The following is a 20,086-nucleotide window of genomic DNA, read 5'->3' as shown; positions in this document are numbered from 1 at the left end:
AATGCATCAAAGAGCTGTTGTATATTAATTTTTAAATAATATTTAAAACAGATCCTGGCAGCCAGAGTTACAGAGTGAGTTCTATTTTTAAGAAAAGAGTTAGAGTTCAATTTGCATTCATTATGCTGGCTATTTTAAATAATTTTATTCCATGTGTATGCAGACCCCCCCCCCTCCATTGACAAGATGCCACTTCAAGTAAGATCTAAGAGAGATATTGCTGTACGTGTCTCACAATTTTGAATAAAACAGTACCAGCAATCTCCCTCTTTCTCCATAGCCCTAAATTTATTATTAAGTAAATTTAGCAATAGCTCAATCACTGGAGTCCAAGACAGTATGTGATGCACTAAAGCACTTATATGTTTATTATCTTTGCAAGCAACATGGGTAGTGGTGTCTATTATTGCCTCCTGCAAATCTGTAGCAATGTGATGCAAAACGGCATTTTTAAAGAAATTCTCTTTTGGAATGCAAATGATTCCTCCTGCAATTTTGAATATTTTAGCCAGCATGTACCATACAGTAGTTCTGGAATCACTGGCATCTCTCATGCTGTCAAAACTGAGTCAAATGCATTGTAATCCTGGAGAACGATAACCTTAAACAGCAATGCAACGTTAAAATGCATCCTAAAAAAAAATCCCTATAATTGCGATGAACATTAGAGAGAAACCGGCAGTCCTTCTGCAGGGAAATAACAGTCTGCTCTAGCAATCTTTCCCCTCCCCCCTGAAACTCATGCAACTAATGATGACCTCCCGAAGTGCCGAATTTAAATGTTCCAGCATTCATCTGAGGATGAAGGAGGAAAAAAAAATACATAGAAAACCATGAAACAAGTTGTAAACTGCACAAACGCAAGGAGAGAGAGAAAGAGAACTGCAGCTGATTCAGGAGCGATTGCAGAATGAGGAGGAACAGAAAGGAAACAAGAAAGAAAGAAAAGGGGAAAAAAGCCTTAAGCATTAAAGAGTAAGAAGTGAAAAACATTTACCAGCAGCTCGGTCAGTAGCTTCGCTCCCTGACACCATCTACATAGATAACTTAGCCTAGAGTCTTCGGTCCCAGCTCGCTTTGGAGCAAAATTCCTTCACTTCGAGGGGGTAACACACACCCTCAAGAAAGAGAGAGAGAGGGAAAGAAGGGGAAAAAAATAATCCCAAAGACCAAGACAGGCTTTCCCCCTCCTCCCTCTTACCCGCCCCCCGGACTCCCCAGACGGTGCTCGCTTCTGCACAGTTCTGGCTGCTGTGCCGCTGAGCTCGATGTTGCCGCGGCGGCTGCTGCTGCTGCTGCTGCTGGTGGTGCTGCTGGTGCTGCTGCTGCTGCTACTTCGGAAACGATTAGGAGGAGGACGCCCAAGCACGACCTGAGCCTGCGAGCCACCCAGGACCAATGTGCAACCTGCTCTGGAATCAAACCCATAACACACGCACGCACACCCAGTGACTCCTGCACGCGAGCTCCCGCGCGCACACAAGCGCTCGCCCGCGCGCCGCACAACACACGCGCGCACACACACATGCACACACACGCGCGCGCACACACACACACACACACACACACCACACACACACACACAGAGCCGTGAGCCGCCCGCCAGCCCTCGCAGTCCCTGAATGGGGAGTGCGAGGCAATCCCTGGGCCCCGAGAGCGCGCACCGGCCCAGGCCGCCCGGGTTGGGTGGTGGCGCTGGGGCTGCAGCTGCTGTGGCTGCGGGGTACGCAGCCAGGGAGGGGCTGACGGCTGAGAAAGAGGGGCGCTAGGGACACGTGCACCCCTTTGTCTGCAGAGAGAACCCCAGCTGGGCGTTTCCAAGACCAGGAACTGAGCGCGCGAACCCCGGGCGGCTGAGAGTTCAGTTCGGCTCTAGGGTTAGCCTGAGGAGGCTTGGATCCCTAGCTGCACGCACCGAGGGATCCTCTCTGCACCCGATGCACCACATCTATGACCACAGCTACACCCAGGTCTCTGCGAACAGGAGAGCACAGCAAGCCTTCGAGCCCTGCGGACGACCCGACCCTGCTCTGGCTCTCGCGAGCATGTCCAGTGCTTGGCTGCACCCAGACCGCTTCTTCCAGGGTTAGGAACGCAGAGCAGGGCAGAGCCGAGCTCTGTAGCTTCCAGAGAGAAGCAAAGGTTCCAGAGCCTTCAGCCGCTGCTCACCAGCCTCATCTAGGCTGCCCGGTGGCTCTGAACCTGCACCCAAGGACGTAGTGATGGGGAAGCTAGACTTCCAGACGTCAGAGAGGAGTTACTTCTCTTTTTTTCATAAAGGGAATCTTTGAAAAGAAACAATTCTTAGCCCAGGAAAGGCTGTTTCAGTTTACAGGGTAATTAACAGAAAATCCAGCAGGGCCTGGTGGTTTTAATAGTAACAGCTGAACAAGTATTGCTTGCTTACCATGTGCAGGCTCTGTGGAATGTGTTGCCTATGAATTATCTGATTTTAACCTGTTCAGACACTGTATGATCCACCCTAGGAGGAAACCGAGGCCCCAGAACGTTACCAACTGCTAGTATATCATACCCAATACATCAAGAATCTAAACCCTGCAGTCTGGCCTTCAGTCACTGGAGACAGGATGAGGAGTGTGGATGAACGCTAGGCAAGTACAGCAAGGTAAAGGCCTGGTGGGTGTTTGGGTAATAACATCCTCTGGCCTTCAAGCTGTACCTGGCTTGTTGTCTTCAATAACCTACAAACCTTGAAGAACTGCATGCCTGAAATTTGCCAATGTCTTAGTAGTACTAATATTAATAATACTTATCTCTTGATTCCATACTCTTGGTCATCCTTTAATTAGGTGCCATCTTAATCTTTAAAGGAACTCTGTAACGAAACTATCCTACCCCCCTTCTACATATGAGGAGGCTGAGACTGAGATGTGGTGTCACTTTCCTCAAGGGACAGGCCCTGAATGAAGACACTGTTTGTCCTATTGCAAGGTCTATGCTGTTTTTTACTAGAATATGCATCTCCCTTAATTGCCTTCTGAATAAAGCCATGGGATGAGGCCATGGCAGTTACTTTTGATTTCATTCGAGAAATTCATTGATTTTGTAACATTCATTCATTCAAGGATATTTACTGAGCATTTACTTCCTTCAAGGTGCTATCCTAGTGGTGACAGGGGATGACAAGGGCATTATCTCTATACTCTTTGGGCTTGTTTTCTAACAAGAAGATGGTGATCATATGCTTAAAATGCTAATGAGGGGCATTTACTGAGGGCTTGCTAGGAATGCATTTCTCTCCCCTCTTCATCTAGCAAACTCCTGTTTATCCTTCATCTATCTCTTCCAGCATCAACTTCTTCAGGGAAGTCATGAGATCTTTCTGGGTTATTACAGGTGTTCAAGGCATCCATCATGTAACTTTAAAAAATTTGTGGTAGCTTCCGTTTTCCATTTGTGTTATGATTTAGCTAGTGTATGTCTCTTAGACACACATGAACCCTCTAGACTGTAAACTCCACGGGGGCAAGAATGTGTCTCTTTTAATTAAACTCACTCTCACTCTCTACCACACACACACATACACACATACAAACTACTCTTGGAATAAGAATAATAATTCCTAGGAGAGGGGAGCTGGTTTTATTTCCAATTCACAGATGAGTAAAATGTGGCAGAGAGAGATTAAGTAGCTTGCCCAAGGTCACCTACCTGGGCAGAGAAGGACTCCCACGCAGGTCTGTCTGGTGCTACAGTCCACATGACTAACCCCTGTCATGTTGTCCAACAGCCAATCAGACTACGTGAAAGGGGATCACGGGAAATAAGGTAGACAGATGCTGGGGATGGCATTATGGGGGAATACAGAAATAACAGAGATAAATCATTCAGTATAGTAAAAATTAAAGAGGCATGCAGTAGAATTTTTTTTTTTTTTTTGAGACAGGGTCTTGCCCCGTGGCCCAGGCTGGAGTGCAGCGGCATGATCTTCACTCACTGCAACCTCCGCCTCCCAGGTTCAAGTGATTCTCGTGCCTCAGCCTCTGGAATAGCTGGGATGACAGGCATGCACCATCACGCCCGGCGGATTTTTGTATTTTTAGTAGAGATGGGGTTTCACCATGTTGGCCATGCTGGTTTTGAACTCCTGGCCTCAGTGATCCACCCGCCTCGGCCTCCCAAATTGCTGGGATTACAGGCATTAGCCACCTCGCCAAGGATATTCTTAATCTACTATGGGCACCCACCATGTGCTAGGCAACTTGCTCAGATTTTCTTTTTCTCATTTTAACCTTAACAACAATTCTTTTGGCTAAGCATGGTTATTTCCAATTACAGACAATGAAACTGAGACTCCCCAACAAACCTGACTATAAACTCCAGAGGTACAGTGATAGGTCTACTTTAATTTCCCATTTTATCTCATAGTATCTGCCAGCTAAAGTCACTCTCTGTCCCTCTCTCAATCCCTCTCTTACACACACACACACACACACACACACACCCCCACACAACTCGCCCAAGGTCTTACAGCTAGTAAGTAGCAGAGTTAGGATTTGAGGCTAGGTCTGTCTTCACAGTTTCAGAGGAGGTTGGTATGGGGGCGAGGTGATGTCAGTGTGGTGTTGCAGTTTAGCCATGCTGTAGTATTTGATAATGCCCAAGGATCTAACTGCCAGGGAGAGGTACTGTGGGTGCATTTTCCCCTTCATCAAATCTTATAAGGAATTTGAGATTCAAAGACTTAAAGTTATTTTACCAAGGTCACAACCGGTGTCATAATGCAGAGCTACATTCTAAACCCAGGTATCTCTCACTGCAGACGTGTGGTACAGGACGTTGTAAATGGCACTGGGGCTTTCCAAGATTTTCAGCAAATCCTGGCTGGGGGAACCCTCACTCAGAGAGGACATGCTGTCCAGAGCCAAGCAAGCCTTCTGCACCACTCCTCCCACCTGTTACCTCTCCTTGAGGCTCCACCTTTGTTCAGGCCCCTGTTCCTCTGCCTTTTCAGGCCTTACCTGGAACCCAATGCCTCACCGCCTCCCTGCTCATTGTCAGCAGCAGCAGTGGCTACAAGCCACGGTAAAGTAAAAACTGCATTTTGTACAGCTCTGCTTCTAAGCTGACTGCTGGGCATGCCCAGTGATAAAGGGAAGCTTTGATTACAAATAGGAAGCTTTTGTTAAACACCTTTCCATTTTGGAGTATTACTTTGTAACTGGATCAGTGTGTGTAGCCCTTTGCAGAGATCCCTAGGCTATACCAATCAGGTCTGTAAGAATAAGATGCTTCCATGTGGAAAAATATCTCCATCCTTTGCATCCTCTACCTTATCTCCAGCATTCATCTCCCTGTTCTGTCCTCTCTGTAAGTGCACACAAAGACCATCCACAAACTGTATCCATTCTATTTACATACCTCACAGCTATAGACATATGCATCCAGCTACAAATACACACCAGCCCTTGACTGTGGATTTGTTTCTTGCAATTGTTCGGCTATTAAGTTGCTCTACACTGAAATGTTATGAATAAAGTGAAGTTTCTAAGAAAAGGTTAAATATTAACCTCTCTTTTCTCCCTCCTCCACCCTCCTCCCCAGAATAAATCTATTCCCTAGAAAATGCTTCAGGCAGCAGAAACGTCTCGGGGATTTTTGATAACCTCTTCCTGTGTATAAGGTAGGTTGATTTTTGTTCACATGTGCAGTGCAATCCTTAACTCGTGATGAGAATAACCGGTTAAGAAAGGCATGAAGGGCAACTTTCAAGGAAAACTTTGCAGAAAACTTAAAGTGTTAGTTGATATTCTGCTGGGGCACCCAGGACATGAACTTTTAAGCTTTTTGAGAAGTCATGTAACAGCTGGGCATTTTAATGTAGATCATCACAGTTATTCTTCATAGCAACTCTGCAGCAGGTACAGTCATGATCCCCATTTTATAGATGGAGAAACAAAGGCTTCAAAAGAACAAATCAGTTACAGCCAACTCATACAACTAGTAAGTATCCAAGGTGGAATGTAATACCAGGTCTGTCTACTGCCGAATTCTATATGGTGAACTCTGCATTCTGCCGCCTCAAACTTCCGATATCCATTTGAACACGGAGGCAGATGTAGGGAGGGGTGATGGTGACAGCTCATTTGTACTTGGTGTGCACAACACTTCGTGTATAATAGTATCATTATTTTCCAAGAACACTTAAACTCAGTTAGGATAGCCTCTCTAAGGGAGCATTATTTGTTTTATTTGGCAAATTAGAAAAACTGATGTACATGGAGCTTAGAGGGCAAAAGACCAAACAAAATGAGTGTCATTGGAGCAAAGGCGTCTGAGTTCTCATTGATGAGCCTTTATTCCCTTTGCTTTTAAATAGCATTGCACTGTAATTGTCAACCATTTCCCAGGTCACACAGTCTCAACAGACATTCTCATCAATTTTGTAAAATCCTTTACAGAGTATATGTACTGGAGAATTTTCACTTTCATCAGGATGGGAAATTTAGAAGTAGAAACAAACAGATTCTTTTTTAATCACTGCAGTTCTCCATGTTTGTTTCCAATGTCTTCAACATCCTTTAAAGATGTTTTAGTAGATGCTGTGACTTCCCATTTTTAAGAGAGGTCAGGAAAAATCCTTGAAAATATAATCTCAATCAGGCAGATTAACCTGGTGCCATTAGTTCACTCATGTGGCAGCATTTGCATTTTTGTATAGGGCACCTTGCATAGAAAAGGGTAACCAATGAGATCTTGGTTCTATAACTTAAGGGTAGAAATCTTGTTTGGTATATTATAAGATAATTATTTCTCTTTCCAGAAATCAGTTAGATAAAAGGCATGATGTCTGAGAACCTCACACAGATATAATAGTACAGTTTGAGCATCCCAAATCCAAAAATTTGAAATCTGAAATGCTCCAAAATGGGCAACTTTTTGAACACCAATATAACTCAAGTGGAAAATTCCATGCCTGACACCTTTACTTTCTGATGGCTCAGTGTATACAAATTTTGTTTCATGCACAAAATGATTTTAAATATTTTTTAAATAACTTTCAGACTGTGTATAAACTGTATATGAAAGTTAAATGAATTTTGTTTAGACCTGAGTCCAATCCTTAAGATAACTAATTACGTACATGAAAATATTCCAAAAATCTGAAAAAGTCCGAACTCTGAAACACTTCTGGTCCCAAGCATTTTGGATGGGCAATACTCAACCTGTGTCTGAATTTTAAATTCCAAAAACCTTTCTTCTTCTTCTTTTTTTTTTTTTTTTTTTTTTGAGACAGAATCTCACTCTGTGGCCCAGGCTGGAGTACAGTGGTGCGATCTCTGCTCACTGTAAGCTCCGCCTCCTGGGTTCATGACATTCTCCTGCCTCAGCCTCCCGAGTAGCTGGGACTACAGGTGTCCGCCACCACGCTTGGCTAATTTTTTGTATTTTTTAGTAGAGACGGGGTTTCACTGTGTTAGCCAGGATGGTCTCGATCTCCTGACCTCGTGATCCGCCTGCCTCGGCCTCCCAGAGTGCTGGGATTACAGGTGTAAGCCAATGTGCCCGGCCTCCAAAAACCCTTTACATAGTTGCTCAGAGCCCATAAGGAATGAGAAAACAAGAGGTAAACTGCTATTTCTAGGAAATTAATAATAGTAAGAAATAGAAACTGATAACCAGAGGATGAAGAAGATAAAATTTAAATTTTCCATAAAAAGTCTGAAGGCTTAATTTAATGTGTAGGTAAGGCTTCCAATACTGCATTTCAATAGCACTTCTGGATGTCTTCAGATTACAATATTGTAGAACAGCAATGATGTTAATGATATTTACGTTGAATCCATTCTTCAATTGCAGTGTAATGTCAAAAATTAAAGCCTGGATTCCTCAGCCTATCACATAAGGCTCTTCGTATTGTGACCCAGGAGTGGGATGTGCTTTTCCTCACATAAACCAATGCGCTCCAACACATTTGATCAGCAGTGACTGCGTGGATAGGTATTTGGAGGCCATATCTACACAAGCGACATTGTTCTGAGTGATGAGATTGATTCGTTGATGGCTGCTGCTGGTAGGGACCCAGTATAGTGCTGCAAATGCCATGCATTTCCCCAATATAGGGCCAATCCACATTTCCTATAACATGTCTTCTATCCTTTTCCCTGCCTAGGCCCTAGTTAAATGATTCTCATAAACTATAATTTCCTTTGTCCATGGTTTTCCCCTTATTTTGCCTCCATCTGGAACATCACCCAACCCCCATCAGTTCCACAAGCCAGATCCTCTTTCAATATCCCACTCAGGCATCATCTACTCCAAAAAGGCTTCCCTGAATTCCCCAGCCAAAAATCCTCTCCCCTTCTTCTGACGGTGCTTCTTTGTTGGTGTTCGTCATGTCTCCTTTATATTAAAGTTATTTATGTTCTTGCCTTCTCTTTCCAGCTGTACAACAAACCCCTTGAATGCAATAACCCTGTCTAGATCATCTTTGAATCCATCACTGTGATTCACACAAAGACTTGCACTGAATAAAGTATATGATATAGGAATATATAAATAAATGAATGGCGGATACTCAATATTTGTTGAATTAATGAACATCAGATTATTATTACTACTCGCCTGCAATGTCACAAAGAGATTAAGTTATGCTTTGTAGGCCAGAGAATAGGGCTGATGCTTTGGTGGCTCTATGAGTAGCTAGGCTCTAGGGAGATGGTGACAAAACACCAGCTCTAGAGCAGCTCAGTAGGCAGTAGAAGAGACAGGAAAGTAGATGCTCATATGTAATAGGTGAAGCTGATAACGTGAGACTCAACAGGAATTTTTTTGTCTTGAAATTGCTGGCAGGTTAATAAAAAGCTGATGAGCACCCCGGATTAGAAAATGTTATATAATATTTTGATGCACTTACTGGTCAAGGGGCTCAGTCCTAAATAACCTTTTGCATTTGTTAATGTGTGTGCATGTGTGCATGTATGCACACGTGCATTTTCACATGCTCATGCTTGCTTGGATGCATAGAGTGAAAGGAGCATGCAGAGATTCCACACGATCTCCTGAAATGTCTCCAAAAAAAAGGAAAAAAAAAAAAAAGAAACTGATGATTCCCTTTAGACGAAAGAGAAAAACATCCCTGAATAAATAATACCTTTCAAGAGGCTTAATACATTGTAAAGAGCATTTTCACTGATTGGTAGAAATTCTTTTTGATTAATTAATTAGTTAATGTTTTCAAAGCATTTTCAAGATGAAAAACATTTTGTGAGGGCTATATAATTGTTATTTTTCCTATGCACCCTGGCTTTCCACATTACTAGGTTTGTTTTTTGTCTCCTGTTGCTCACCAAGCCACGTATCCTCACAGAGGCATGGTAGGGAATACTCTCAGAGAATAGAGACAGAGAGATGGGTTACTAATGAGCAGGCAATAAGAAAAAAATAACTCTGAAAATACACTTTAAAATTATATTTGAAATATAATCATACAAGAAAATGGAGAGGAGCATCATGCTAAAAACTAGTCATATCCTCTACCAGGAAAATTCCTTTTACTCCCTTGCAAAAATCCCCACGTGCTTTGCATGTTGCCTGGACTAATACCTACAGTTTAAGGAATAACAATGACTATCTTTTACGAAGTTCTTACTATATTATTATTATTATTGGCTAGTACTTGGCATATATTAATAAAATTTTTCCTCAAAGCAACAGTTTGAGATATCGTTATTATAAACATTTCACACTTGTAGAAAATGAGGACTACGGGAGCTAAGTTACTCACCCAAGGCCATTACATCTTGGCAGTGACACACGCCAGCACTTGACCGTGATGTTGGGAGGAAGGAAAGGAGGAAAGGAGAATGAGAGGGAAAAAGAGGGAAGTAAGAGGGAGCGATGGAAAGCAGAAAGAAGGGGAGCGGGAGATGAACCAAAGATTCTCATTTTTAAAGAGTGTTAGAAATTCTGACTATAATCTACCCCTACAGTATCTGATGAACACTAATAGATTAAAAAATAGAAAATAAATGAGGCCAACATGTCTTATTGGTGAAACTAATTCACATGGCAAAGGTGATGTAGCTTCATTTCCAAAATGAAGATGTATATTCAATACAGCCTCTTCCGACATTCTGCCCACAGACTCAGGCCCCTAAAATCTTCATTATCATCAAATGCCATGGCACCATGGGGAGAATGAAGTCCAGGATCAAGAGTCTCTGATCTCCCTTTGGTTTAAAGCAACTGTATAGTATCTTTTTTTTTTAAAAAAAAAAAAAAAAAAAAAAAAAAAAAAAAAAAAAAAAGCTTCATGATAGAGTGAAAAGAACAAGGGCTTCAGATGACAACTTTGTATCACCTCAGCCCCTTATTCGCTGTGTGACCTTGGTCCTCATTACTTAACATCTCTGAATCTCAATCATCCTATTTACAAAATGGGGACAAAAAAGCTCCTCTGCTAGATTTGTTGTGACAGTTATTTAATTGTGAAAATACATGGAAAGCAACTAGCAATGCCCAGAATATAGTAGGTGCTTCATTTTTTTTTAAAGTAATTCCAACAGTCTGTCTTCCCCCCCTTCCTCTTCTCTCTCTCCCTCTCTCTCTCTCTCTCTCTCTGTCTCAAGCTCCTGTGGCCGGGCCTCTTGAAGAACATGCCAAGAAATTCCCAAGCAACAGGCTCCAGAGTGCAAAAAATGGTGGATTGAGCAAAGTAATGCCACTGAAACCCACTGTTTAACTATGCCTCTCCCCACTGCAGACATTAGACCATCCATGTGATGGACAAGATGTGTAATCTCTGAAATGAGTGGGCTAATAAGAATCTCAGAACACTGAGACCAAGAGTTTGGCACAAGGACAAAAGCGAAAAGCAAGACAGGTGTGCAGAATGTATAGGCCTTCTCTGCTGCAGGTTTCTCACTTAAGGGGGAGTAATTAACAAAGCTCTTTTCAGATATGAGATGTAAAGATGCTAAATCAATGGAGGAAAGTAGCAGAGCAAATCCCGCCGTCTCCATCCACTAGCTAGGTGACCCCAAGCGGGTTACATTACTTTTTCAGCTTCAGTTTTTCTCATCAGAGAAATGATTCCTAAGCTAACCCATTGAAAGGACTTAGGAGAGTGCCCGAGTGTTAGCAGTGGCTTTGGAGGTGATGTAGAGGGAGCCCTCTCCTGGAGAAAAGATGGGGCTTAAAATAAGCTATTCCTGCTGAGTGGGGCTGCCAAAGGGGAATGAAGGAGCAAAGGAAGGGCAGCAGTATAGAGAAGGATCTTTCGGACAGTGTACAGCTCTGCCAAGGAGCAGCAAAAAGGTTGTGATGCAGCTCTCATTTGTATGTGTTTTCCAGAGGCCTCCACAACCTTCGAGGCTGTGTTCCCCTCACCCACTCCGCATTCTGAGAGGCACAGGAGACCTTGAGCTCGCTTAAATAGGAAGATATTGAATGGGTTGGAATTTGACTTCCTATTTTTCTTTCTTTTTTCTTCCCCAAAGCCTTTGAACAGTTCACAGCCATCAACAAGCATCCTCACAGAAGTAACAGGTTAGGGCAGGTTAGTGCTCTGCCCAGAAACCTGTGAGGAGGCGAGTTATAATAAGAACGCTGTACTCGCTGCATCTTCCCGACCTTCTGTCTCTGGTAAAAGAGACGACCTCCTGTCTCTGGTAAAAGAGACGACCTCCGCGGCAGGGCTTCCAGAAGCACTCTCGAGTGCCCTGTGATTATGTCACACCGACTTGGAGAAGCAGAATGCCCTTCATAGTGAAATGAAGTTGGAGAAATCAGAGCGCAGAGTATTTTTGGTTCTGAGATTAAAAGGCCTGTGTCCTTTCCTGCCAGCCGAGATTCCACCCCACCCCCCTATCCCCAACCAGGAACACTTCAAAGATATTCTAGTAGGAAAGGTTGCCAAATAATTGTCAGAGAGGATTAGTATTATCAGTGACCAAACTGTGAGTCTTTGGTCTTCTGGCAAGCCAAGTGGAAAGCAGAGCCAGCTCCAAAAAGCAGTTTCTATGGAGAGCAGAGAAGTAGCCCTAATTCCGGGGTAAGGGACTTAGGCAGCATTTAGTACCCCATACGAGCAGACCACTTATTCCTAGAACAGACCAGATATAGGACACATTGCCCTCACTTCTATTCGATGATAAAGACCAAACATGAAAAGTAAAAGCAAGCAATACACAAAGTAGCCATTAAGGGATTTAGATTAGGATAGGTAATTATCCCGCTCCTACCCCCAACCTCATTCCAAATGAGTTCCAAACCTTTACAGACAGCTCTAACAGCCCAGAGCACAGCCATGGTCACTGGGAGGAAAAAAGAGAAGAAGGGAACTAGAGCCAATAATATCTCACTTGACATGTCAGCTGGAGAGAAGGTAGCGAAGAGGAAGCAAGATAGTGGTTCCAGCAAGGAATTATGTCATTCCACTCCCCGAATGTTAACACAGATAGAGAATGCAATACAAGTTGATTTGATAGCCTAGCTGGAGGAGAAAAGCTGAGAAAGTGAGAGACGACTGGAAGATTCTTGTTGGGAATATTTCCTTATCAAGGATCCCCTTTATGAGCCATGTTTCTCCTTAAGACAAAAATTGTATCCATGTGTTTCTTTCTTTAAATCGTTTTATCTTACAGATTTCATCATGTCATGGCTCCCTCTTGCCTGTAAGATTAGCTTCAAAGGGCATGTCTTCATGTCTTGACCTTTGTCATGTATTTTAAACCTACCATCAAGTATCGTCTAACCCCACTTTTCAATTATGAACCCTACGTTTTGATCACACAGATTCACGATTGTTTTGTAAATGCATCATTATCTGTGTACAGCATGGTTTGTTTCTTTCTTTTGCAATGATCTTCCTTTCTTCTCCACGTTTGGTAAACTATTTCTTTTTTCAAAGCTAATGTTAATAGAATAACATTATTCTGAAATCTTCCCAGATTCCTCCTGGAAGAAATCAGAATTCTGTCTTCTGTGATTCATCTTATATTATAGATGCTTCATCTTAATGATATTTGAAATTTTTGATATGATATTTACTGTGCTAATATAGTGCTAAAATACTGAATCATTTGTGGGCTTGGAGTCTTGTCTTATTTTTATGGCAAATGGCTGCCTACAATAGGCAACCCATTATCATTATTTTTTCCCAAATGAAAATAAGATGGGTATTCAGAGTCTGAATATCAATCAGTTCATCTCACCTATTTTATAATAGTTAAAATGATTGAGATCATGTGATCACAACTAAAGCACACACCACCATCTGGTGGCAACATATATAAATTGCAGTATCAAGTTTTAAGATACGGGTAAACTTTATGAAATTTCTCCCTGCTAGTGTGAATTTTAAAATAGTGACTAGGCTGGGCGTGGTGGCTAAAGCCTGTAATTCCAACACTTTGGGAGGCCGAGGCGGGCGGATTACCTGACGTCAGGAGTTCAAGACCAGCTTGACCAACATGGTGAAACCCTGTCTCTACTAAAAATACAAAACTAGCTGGGCGTGGTGGTGGCACCTGTAATCCCAGCTACTCAGGAGGCTGAGGCAGGAGAATCTTGAAACCGAGAAGCGGAGGTTGCAGTAAGCTGAGATTGCGCCATTGCTTTCCAGCCTGGACAACAAAAGCAAAACAGTCTCAAAAAAAAAAAAAATAGTTACTACACTAAGAGTTACCATTTTATGATGATTTTGGTAACAGATTCTTATACTGATGATTAGCAGATAACTTCATAGATACTTTTAATGCACTGGATTATTCACCTACTCCAGTTATTTTCAATTTTAAAATTCTATTCATATGCTTTAAATGGATGCAGTTTATTTCATGTAAATCTTATAAATTTGATATTTTAAAAGTCTATTTGCAATACAATATCTTTTCATATACAGTCTGTGCATGTGCTTTTGTTCCTGTAACAAATGAACCTACTATGTGCAACATAATGCCTTAGACACTGCATTATGAAAAGTTTTCTCTTGGGTTAAAAGAATATAATGTCAATACATGTGCCCAGCACTTGACCAACCAGACTTCTCCATAAGTTAGCACATTTTTAAGTATAAAATGGTTGCTGACACTTATAACAATGGTCCTTAGGCACTGTCATTGCTATTGATCTGAAAGGACCGTCAAAGAAAAAATTATATTTTGTGTAGTTTCAGGATTAAGAATGTGTGGTTGATATAATATATAAGAATATCATTTCCCAAGAATTAATAGTAATCTTTCTCAACCAGAATATTGTATCAAATGCAACACCCTAGACCATGACCACATAGAAAATTTATGGTATGATAGTTATCATATTGCTGCTAGACAAACATAAATGTCTTTCTTCTACTATTACAACTCTCTTTGTGTTCCTCTATACAGTCTTCCAGTATTGAGGGGAAAGTATACTATGGTTAAAATAACAAAGCTGCTCTATATACACTGGCTGCCACTCAGAGTAAGATGCAGCCTGTATCTCTATTCATATACAGAACGTAACTCCAATGTCAGGCTGCTAGAGGAGATAAGAATCCCTGAAAGTAAAACAATGTGTTTTGAAGATAAGAACTTGCTTCCTGAATTGCACCCAAGTCTGAGAGTTTCACTCCCTCTATTTGTGAACTGAGAATTCATGTGGAGGCCTCTGTAAGAACCTCCATACCTCTGGTCTCTCCTTCCCCTAATCTGGTCTACAAATGGTCACCAGATGATCATGTTAAGCCATCTCTGTACACATCACTTTTACTTAGGAGCTCTTAGACTTCCAACTTTCCACAGAATAAAATCCTACCTGCTTATTATAGTGATCAAGGCACCTGATGACTTGAGCTCCACTGTGTGGCACCCACCTCACTATGTGCTATGCTCTATATTCCATCTGTTGCCATAGGTACCATTTGCCCATCACCAAATGTGTCTGTCGTTTCTTATCTTGATATTTTCCCCTATGCCAGTGCTTCTTAAGCTATAATGCAAATGCAAATCACTTGAGAATGCAGATTTTGATTCACGGGGTCTGGGACAGACAGCCTGAGATCGCACATTTCTGACCAATTCCATGGGATGTCAATGCTGCTGGTCCCAGGATCACAATTGGAGCAGAAGGGATCTATTCCAAATCTCAACCTGCCCATCCATCTCCATTCTCACCCCCTGACATTTCTGACTTTTGAAATAGTGACTTATTCTTTAAATATCGACTCTGACTCTCTCTCCTTTTAAACATTTTCCCTAGTACCTCTAGTTCAGTGTTTTTCAACTTGGATACACATTAGAATTACCTGGGGAACTTTCAAAAATCCAGCTGCAGAAGTGCATGCCAGGTCCATTAAGTCAGAAACTGTAGGGTGGAGACCCAAGGCATCTGTATATTTCTTAACTCCTCAGGTAATTTCAAACTGCAGCCAAGTCTAAGAGCCAGTGCTTTTGGATGGAAGTGATTTGTTTTCAATACCTATAGCTATTTGTTCTTACCTGTGTTGAACTTGAACTTACTGTAAACTATTCCTGTCTTCATAAATATCTTGATTTTCCTGCTAGCCTGCATGCATTTTGAGACTAAGATGTTTGCCATGTCTTGGCAGGTGGAATACCTTAGCACTTATTCAAGGGCTGTTGGGTCAGAGTCCTTGTGTTCAATTCCCAGATCTACACATACAGCCTTGCCATGCACCATCTTGGTGACCTTGGGCTTATAGTTTAAGCTCTCTATGCATTAGTTTTCATCTCTATATGCTGGAAATAATAATGGCAATTGCATCATCAGGTATTTTTAAAGAATAAGATAAGGCATATGAAACGCTAAGTGAGTACTGGCTCACAGTGTCTACTCAATAAACGCCAGCCATTATTATTATTAATTAGCCTTCTTTGTATGTCTCACATTGTACAACATAGCAGTAAGCAGTCAATAATCATTTGCTGGATGAATAAGTCAATAAATGATGGAGAATAAATCATATTTAATTGCTCTAAAATAAACCCAGAGCAGTCAGCCTTCCACTGAAAAATTCACGTTAATGAATGTTAACTATTTACATGTCCTTGTAGGTACCTCTATGGCCATTAGCCTAGTGAATTCAAATCTGAGAAAAGATAGAGGTTCTCCTCACAATGGAAGAAATCTGACAAAAGATAATAATGACCAAGTCTCCACAAATGCTTTAAAGTTATTCTCAGTAGCATGTGCCCACTCAAATGTATTAAGCCTATTAACAAACATTTAAAAGGTTACATTGAACATATTATTTTCTGTAGGACACCTTTACAACCCAACCCAAGCCAAGAACTTGCTGAATTTCATAATCCCAAAAACATGTGAATATCTGTCCTTTAGGAATGAGCAGTGCTTTGCCTTCCATTGGAGGGACATTGTCTTGGCCACCACAAGTGTAAACAGCTCAGCTTTATAATGATTCTTATGTCAACAGAGCATTTCATTACCACTGAACAGTAAAGCAGGTAGGTGACTGAAGAGTGCGAGACATAATACATAATGTGATGGAGCGGGTGAAGTCTGCCTATTACCAGTGTGAACAGAGGCCTTTTGTTGGAATCCATCCTGGTGGAATGAATAGCTTCTGTTATGTTTATTGATTACACCCGAAGTACTGAGGTAGAGGTGGCTGGAGCTGCCCAGAAAAATAGTCAGATGCCATTGTGTGCCTTTCATTTTGGCAAGGCCAGATAATCAGTCAGAAATTCACTTTTAAACGCTAAACAAAATGTTCAATAGTCTTACATCTCACAAGAATAAAATCAAGCAGAAAAAGAAATGTCTTAAGTCACTTGTATTTGAGAACTGTTCACTAACTCCGTGGCTGCCATCCTAGCCCACGGTACCATTGACCTTTGCCTGAAGAGCTGCTACAAGGCCCCCTTGGCCCCACTTTCTTCCTACAGTCAATATACTCTTAAAAATTCTATCTGATCATGGCACTGTCTCACTTACAGCCCTCCAATGACTTCCTATTGTAGTTTGAATAAGATCCAGACTCCTTGGTGGTCTTACTAGTTCTCAAATGGTCCAGCCTTGCTTAATCGTTTGACCTCCTCCCAGGCTGTGTGGATCACCACAAGGCCCTGCGGGCTCTTCCTGCTCCTGACAACTTCAAACTGATTTCTCCTTATCAACTGACTTTTCTCTTTTACACTTTCCTGGAGTACTTTCCTTAGATTTTGCAGATCTTGTCCCTCATCCAGTCCTCCCCTCCATGCTCGCTATCCCATTACTCTCCTTTATTTTCTTCATAGAAGTTATCATCATCATCAAGTACTTTATAATTGTATTTGTTCATTTGTTAAGCATCCTTTTTTTAAAAACTGAAGTTTGTTCACCTTTAACGATCTTTGGCCTCAGGTAGCACCGAACACAACTTAAGGAGTGAACACTACATAGTTTTGTTTAAGTAAATGAATGAAATTAGCGGCTTACTTACCTTTACACAAACTATGTTTTTCACACACAACATGCATTAACATCAGTATTTTGACCCAAACCATAACCCTCTCCTCTTCAGAAATAAATAAATAAATATTACTTCAGGAAAAATTTCTGTACCTAAATGAGAATGATTTTCCTTTTGGTAGCGCTGTTACGTATATATCTATTTTATGTTATTGGCACTGAAAAACACTAAGATTTGTTATCAACAAAAGCAAAAACAAAGAGACATCATGCCTAGTTATCCTTTATTATTATATATTATGATATTTCCAAATGGAATCTTACAATACCTGGTTTTTTGTGACTGGCTTTTGATTTTTTCATTTAGCGTAATGTTTCCAAGATTCATCTATGTTGTAGCATGCATTGGTACTTCGTTTCTTTTTATTGCTAAATAATATTCCATTGAATGGTTATACAATGTTTTGTTGATCCATTCATCAGTTGATGACCTTCTGGGTTGTTTACACTTCTTGACTAATGTGAATAATGTTGCTATGAACATTTCTGTGAAAGTTTTTGTGTAGATGTGTTGTCATTTATCTGGGATATAGACCTAGGAGAGAAATTGCTGGGTCATAGGGTAACTATAAGTTTAATTCTTTGAGGCAAGCTATTTTTTAAAGTGATTGCACTATTTCAGATTTCCACTGCCAATGTATGAAGGTTCTAATTTCTCCACATTCTTATCAACATTTGTGCTTTTCTATCCCCATCTCATGAGTGTGAGGTGAGACTTCATTGTGGCTTTGATTTTCATTTCCCTAATTAATAATGTGGCATCTTTTAATGTGTTTCTTGGTTGTACATACTCTTTGGAGAAATGTCTATCCTGATCTCTTATACATTCTTTAATTGGATTATTTTTCTTTTTATTATTGAATTTCTAGAGTTTTTTAAATATTCTGAATATAAGTCATCAGATGAATGATTTTCAAATATTTCTCCCATTTTGTGGAGTTTTTTCTTTTTTACTTTCTTGTTGGTGTCCTTTGAAGCACAATTTAAAAAAAAAAAGTTTTGATGAGGTCTAATTTAATCGTTTGTTGTCATTTGTTATATCTAAGAAACCACTAACTAACCCGGTCTCACAAAGGTTTACTCCATATTTTCTTTTAGGATTTTTATAGTTTTAGCACTGACGTTTAGCCTACGATTAACTTTGACTTAAATTTTGTGTATAATATGAGGTACTGGTCCAACTTCATTCTTTTGCATGTGGACATCCAGTTGTCCTAGCACCATTAGTCAAAAAAGACCTTTCTTTCCTGTTAAACTGTCTTGCCACCTGAGTAGAAAATCACTTGGCCATAAGTATATGAGTTTATTTCTTGAATCTTCTATTTTATTGATCTATAGGTCTATCCTCATGCCAGTTCCACATTGAGTATTTCAAGCTTTGTAGTATAAATTTTGAAATCAGGAAGTGTGAGTTTTTCAAATTTGTTCTTCTTTTATAAAATTATTTTGGATATTCTGGGTCCCTTGCATTTCCAAAGGAATTTTTGGATCCAGTTGTGAAATTCTGAAGAAAAAAAAAAAAAAGCAAGCTGGGATTTTGACAGGGATTGTGTTGAATCTGTAGATCAATTTGAGGAATATTGCAATCTTAACAATATTCATTCTTTTGATCTATAACCATTGGGTGTCTTTCCATGAACTTAGTTCTTTGTTAATCTCTGTCAACATTATTTTGTAGCTTTCAGTGTACGTATCTTATGCTCCAATTGATACAATTATTCCTAATTATTTTGTTCTTTTTGATGCTATTGAAAATGGAATTGTTCCCTTAATTTAATTCTTAAAGATATATCCAAAATTTAATATATTGAACATAAATGATTTAGTCAATTGCCTTTCAAGGAAATATAACAGATAGCTGATTTTGTGCAAATTTGTATAACGCCAAGGATGTTGTTCATTTTTAACTTCTACCATTGTACTCTTGTTGCCAAATAAGAAAATTACACAACAACAGCTGAAGAAGTTAAACTAGGAACATTTCTCCAATAGACAGTAAGATGCAGATGTTTAAACAAGATGCTAAAAATGATATGGGTTAAACTCTCTCCTCTCTTTATTTTAGGTAACATGCATGGCTGACAGCATACTCTCATATGAGGTTCTGACACACACAATCTTCCTGACAGGATTTATTAATTAGAAAGGAAAAGGGGTTTTTAAAAATTGCAGCAAATTTTATAGAAAGCATAAAAATAAATTTAGCCTTCAAAGTATATTTCAAGACAAGTCTATGGACATGATATTTTGAAACACAATGCATTTCTTTTTTATATTATGTTGAGTGATGTTATTTATTACAAGAATTTTATTTAATGATATTGCTGTCCCAGTGATATTTTTATATACTCTACTTACTGAAGCATTGTTCCCTTCTAGCTTTAAAGTTCTGGAGAAACCAACTCTAGAGTCTTGTTTTTAACTTTAATTGGTAATGTAGCCTCAATACTTTTTAAACATTCAAATGAAAATACTGTTGCAAATCAGGCTTCTGGCACTGGTCTGACCTCTCTGGTCATTGTTTTACACTTTTGTTTTCTTCTAACATTATGGAAGGAGAGGCAGGTGTGTTAGGGATATACAGCTGTGTTATTTCTTGAAACAGCTGGTGCCAAGTTGTCAAAAGAAAAGCTCTCCTTTCCAAATATTG

General features: G+C 40.4%; 1 protein-coding gene and 1 long non-coding RNA gene across 9 annotated transcripts in view; one reads left to right on the top strand and one right to left on the bottom strand.

The window, feature by feature from the left end:
* TENM2 (teneurin transmembrane protein 2) overlaps positions 1–1,480 on the bottom strand; it is a 1,285,801-nt gene extending 1,284,321 nt beyond the window's left edge. For 6 of the 8 annotated variants that reach the window (XM_054556189.2, XM_024247419.3, XM_054556191.2 and 3 more), the window contains exon 1: positions 998–1,420. The gene's annotated coding sequence lies outside the window, so the exon portion shown is untranslated. Of the gene's footprint in view, positions 1–997 lie in introns of all 8 variants that reach the window. The other 2 variants (XM_054556187.2, XM_054556188.2) reach the window with 2 other exon arrangements.
* Positions 1,481–1,565: 85 nt separating this feature from the next.
* LOC129059296 (uncharacterized) lies at positions 1,566–9,076 on the top strand. The gene is made up of 3 exons (XR_008525089.2): positions 1,566–2,626; positions 5,566–5,644; positions 7,822–9,076. It is a non-coding gene; the product is annotated as an uncharacterized LOC129059296 (long non-coding RNA).
* Positions 9,077–20,086: the final 11,010 nt, after the last annotated feature.

This window comes from Pongo abelii, chromosome 4 (genome assembly GCF_028885655.2).
Source record: "Pongo abelii isolate AG06213 chromosome 4, NHGRI_mPonAbe1-v2.0_pri, whole genome shotgun sequence".
Classification (NCBI taxonomy): domain Eukaryota; kingdom Metazoa; phylum Chordata; class Mammalia; order Primates; family Hominidae; genus Pongo; species Pongo abelii.
This window is presented reverse-complemented; position numbering and strand designations above follow the sequence as displayed.